Genomic DNA, 5031 nt, shown 5'->3' on the forward strand with positions numbered 1-5031 from the left:
GTGCTAGGACCCATCTGTTTTAGACTTTTGCAGGCCCTATGAATGCTGTCATAGCCTCTGCAAGTTCATATGCAGATCGGTCCTACTATGTTCAGAAGGCCTTCTGTGCTTATTTTCTTCCATCCCCTTAGGCACTTACAATCTTTCTCCCTTCTCTTCCATGTTGTTCCCTGAGCTCTATGGGGAGGGATTTTTCAAGACATCCCCTTTAGGACTGATGACTACTCTGCATATTGTCTGACTGTGGGTCTTTGTAATTTGTTCCCATCTACTGCTGGAGGAAGCTTCTTTTATGATGGCTGTGCAAGGCACTGATCTTGGTTCTTGGTGTAGCAGGAAGTTTTTAGGAGTCCTTTTATTTATTAGGAATCATTTAGAACCACAGTAGTATTTGTTTTTCTTCTAAATCCCTCACCATCTGGTCTTAGGTTCTGACCCATTTGAGCAGTGTTGAGGATGGGTTCCATGTCATGGAATAAACCTTAAATCCAATCAAATATTCATCAGTTAGTGTTAGTATTCAGGCATCTGTTCCGGTCTGTCCTTGGGGTACTGACAGGGTACACTCTAAGCTACAGCCACTAAGAGCACCACCTGTACATATTCAGTATGTTCCCTTTTAAAAGGGCCCTGCCTACATCCCATCCTCTTATCCTCTTTCTTTTTTTCTCTCTCTATCTGTCTCCCTCTCTCTGTCTCTTTCTCTCTGTCTCTGTCTCTTTCCCTCTCTCTGCTCCTCTTTCCTCTCTCCTGCTGGTCTTGTTCCTAGAGGCTGCTCTTCCCCCTCCCATTTCCCCTTTTTGCAACCCCTAGCCCCCATCCCCAACAAAAAGTCTGCTTGAACTCTGTTACATGGTGTCTTTCTCTCTCAAGTCACTTTTCTTAAATTACAACAATTAATCCTACAGGCTTTGTACTGTTCTTGCATTAGCATATCTTGCAGTCAAGTCACCAAAATTGTAGACTGAAGGATTTGCAAATGGATTGGTATTTACCTTTATCCTTTGGTAGTATACAAAATACCTTCTAGTTTGCAAAATACCTTCCAGTACCATGAATACTCAGTAGGGGTGAAGGCCCTAGGTAAGCATCAGCTCAACTATGTTTAACGAGTTGTGTAAATGTTGATTTCAGCAATAAGGCTTTACCATCTGTTTGTTGAGAGGAACCAATAGCCTTAGCAATAAACTGGGTTGTTTGGAGGTTCCCATGGGACCAACAACCCTACTAGATGCAAGCCACTCCTAGAAAGGAAGGTTTTATTTACTGACAAGACATGTCCAGTTGGGGCTCCATCTCCCCCATTTTTTGGTAATTCCTTTTAGATCACTTCCATATATGTGTGTGATTTAGTAAGCTTCTAATGTATTAGATTTCCATACAACCTCTCAACTGGCCTTTAGTTATAGCTGTGTCTCCCTGCAGTGCCTGTGGCACACACACCCACCTTCCCCATTTGATCAACCTGTTCCAGTCCCTCCATCCGTAACCATCTATTCTATTTCTGCTACCTAGGGTGATCCAACACTTTTCCCTAGTCCCTTACTCTATATCTGATCCCTGGGGTTATATAGATTGGAACCTGCTTATTGAAGACTTAACTGAAAACATCCACATACAAGGAAATATACACCATATTTGCACTTTGGGTTTGGGTTACATCACTCAGAATGACTTTTTTTCTAGCTTCATCCATTAACTTTTGAATTACATATTTATTTGAAACAGGGTTTCTCTGTATATCACTGGCTGTCCTGGAACTCACTATGTAGACAAATCTGTCCTTGAACCCATAAATCTGCCTGCCTCTGACTCCCAAGTACTGGGACTAAAGATGCGAACCACACCTGCCCATCTATGATTTCATTCTTTTGATATTTGAGCAATATACCATTGGGTATCTGTACTACATTTTCTTTTACCATTCACCCATTGATGCACATCTAGTCTGTTTCCTATTTCTGACTTTTATGAATAAAGCAGCAATGAACATGTTTACTATGTCAATCCTACTGAACTATGATCATGGGAGATCTATCTTCATATTTATCTATTGGGGAGGGCAGTTCTCCAACTATATTTGTCAATCAGCAGGTTAGTTCTCATCCACATTGACTGTGTGAATAGTTTTGAATGTGGTAACAGGCAGGTGAGTTACCAATGTAAATAGCTTGTTTGATGAGTCCTCATTCTCATTATGTTTTCTGGAAAAATGCACACAGATATGGTAAAGAACTTTCCTTATTCCTTTCGTCCATATGGCTTTATTGAGCCTGGTATCAATGTGCACATCTGAAGTCCCCATCCCCTTCAAGGCAAATTTTTAGATTTCTTTGTGTGCCTGAGGAGCATGCTACTTGAAGCCCATGCCATGGATGCTCTTGTGAATGCTGCTGGTGTAGTCTCTGGCCATGGATGAATGCTCTTGTGAATGTTGATGGTGTAGTCTCAGGCCATCACTTCACTGATGGCAGAAAGGCCCTTCTTCTCACCACCCTTCTATGTGGGAGTCATTCTTATAGGCTCAAGTTGGAATGTCCATATATCTACTTTTTGTTTTATTAAAGAAAGGGTTTTATTTTGTTTATGCTTCCAAGTTACATTCAGTTATTCCAGTGAAGGCAAGGAAGGAACGCAGGCTTGTCTAAAATGTCTATGAAGCCAGGGATGAGCTTGAACTCTCAACCCTCCTGCCTCCACATTCATACTGCTGTTTTTGATCTTCCATGCTTGTCTCAGAATGATCTTTCATACTTGGATGGTGAAGAATTATATCCTAAATCTACCTGATAATTAAACGCATGATATCTGCATGAAATTAGTACAAACCAGGTCAGGGAAGAAATTAACATCTGCACTCCCATTGATCCCTAATCAGAAAGGTGTAGATGAAAGGTGCAATAAGGCTCATGTATCCAGCAATACTGGGTCCTGTTCCTCATGGGCTGGCTGCACACTCCCACCCACTTCTTATTTCTACATTTAAACTACAACTATCAATGCTGCTTCAGTCTGAGAGATTCCCTGCACAGTAGCCAAGTGTAACACAAGAAACCACTGGTTATATCCAGGCTGCATGATGAACCTGTGGGTTATGAGTAGGTAGCTAAATGTTCAAGACAAGGGAACACTCAGTTTGTGCCAGATTTACCAACTGCTTTGGAAACCAGGGTGATATATGGATGCCTTAAGAGTGTGAGATACTCCTAGTTTCCCCTTGTGAGTTCATCTAAAGAAGCTTTCTATTTGCTAAATTAGGTGAAGCCAGAAGATGCAGACTAATTTCTAACTCTACCTGTCCTTTTATATAGTTACTGCTGTGCCTATTGTGCCAAGACTCTGAACCTCCAAAACCACCATGAGACCATATCTGATGTAAAAATAAAGAGTCTTTATAATTAATGAGCTAACTGGAAATAACTTGGGTCCTCCATCTATTCAATACAGCGGGCAGAGTAGGAGGGGACCTTGAGCAGAGTGGGGCAGGGAATATATTGGGGTAGAGCAAGGGGATTGTCTGGGGGTCCTCTAGTTATATAGCAACAGTCTCAGGATTGGTGCACCTCTGAGCCTGTGCAATCTGTCCTGTGTTGATTGGTCAGCTGCAGCTGCAAAAAGGTTGCTACGCCAAGAGGCCAGCCCAGGGTGGTTGCTATGCTCTGCGTTCCACTATTACCAGTAAAGCACATCCAGAGCCGCCAGCTAACTTCTGATTGGTTCCTTGCCGCATTAAGGGTATCTGGCTTCCTAGTGACTGGGGTAATGTCAGGGGCTCAGCACATGTTGCTGAGTCAGGAGCCTACATCTTGCTAGGTCTTTTCTACTTGTCATGGCTGCCAAAGCAGGGGCCTGGGTGAAGGTCTGGACCTTTCACTATCTTCAACTCTCCAAACCTTAGAATCCTCAGCTGGATGCTGTCATTTGTCCTGTGGAGCCACACATGCTAAGCCCACTCTGATATCTGGAAGGGCACTGCCACTGATGGCAGTCACTACCTGGTTGTTGTACCCAGATACAAGCTCCTCCTGAGCTTCAGATTCCTCATTTGCAAAGGTGTCCTTCATACCCTAAGCACATCAAAGGAAGCTGTGTGCTGTTAGTGGACTGATTCCCCCAGAAGAATGTGGTTTTGTAAATGCACACAGAAGGTAATAAATATATGATCATTTGCAACCTTAGCCAGATTCTACATCTATGTGTAAGAGCCAAACTTACATTTTAAGGTTTAACTACTATGTCTAAGAGATCCATGAAACAAAAATGCCTCTGATCTGCAAGCCTCTTGCTCAAGGACAGATAGTTCTAAAATGCTGGAGGCTAATGTTTATGGGAGATAACAAGCCACAAGTTTTCCCTCCCCAAAACAAGGTTTTTTGACCTATGTGTACTGCATGTGTTTGGTCACATGTGGGTAGGAGGTACATGGACAGGAAATATGTCAGGAAGCATGCTTGCCCCTGATTGTACCTCATGATAAATGCAGTGCATTTTGGATTCTGCCTTTTTAAGGTCCTGCAAAACATGACTGTGACTTGGGGACATTTTTCTGGGAAACCAGACATGGACCTTGTGGAGAATCCATCAACCTTGCCAGTATTTAATTAAAGTTTGCTTTAAAATTGGCTTTTAAATGTAATGGTGGTTTTATTCTCACTGGTGGGATTAACAGGAAGAGTTCTTACTAATCCAGCCTGTGAAAATATATATGGAATGAAGCATAGTAGTGTGCTGAAGAGACTTAAGGGTATTGTGGGTTCAAGGTCAGCCCCGATTTCATGTACAGAGTCAGTCTGAAAAATGGAGGGGTGAGTACAGAGTAATAAAAAGAGATGGGAAGTTCTTATAATCAAGAAAGACATATGATATCACTAATTCTAATGAAAAGTAGGATGAAGCTAGCACAATAGAGCAGATTGTAGGTGCCTGATAAGTAAAAAGGTAAAACCATAGAGAAGTCCGCTTAACTGCTGGCTTTGTCTGAGAGGAATCTTGTGTGTTTCAGGGATTAGAAAGCCTTGAAGCTGAGAACAG

At 42.2% G+C, this 5031-nt stretch overlaps 1 pseudogene; it reads right to left on the bottom strand.

Annotated features, from left to right (window-relative positions):
- Nucleotides 1-2095: 2095 nt before the first annotated feature.
- On the bottom strand, nucleotides 2096-2514 carry LOC101825826 (annotated as a pseudogene).
- Nucleotides 2515-5031: the final 2517 nt, after the last annotated feature.

The sequence above is a fragment of the Mesocricetus auratus genome, unplaced genomic scaffold, assembly GCF_017639785.1.
Source record: "Mesocricetus auratus isolate SY011 unplaced genomic scaffold, BCM_Maur_2.0 Super-Scaffold_100029, whole genome shotgun sequence".
NCBI classification, from domain to species: domain Eukaryota; kingdom Metazoa; phylum Chordata; class Mammalia; order Rodentia; family Cricetidae; genus Mesocricetus; species Mesocricetus auratus.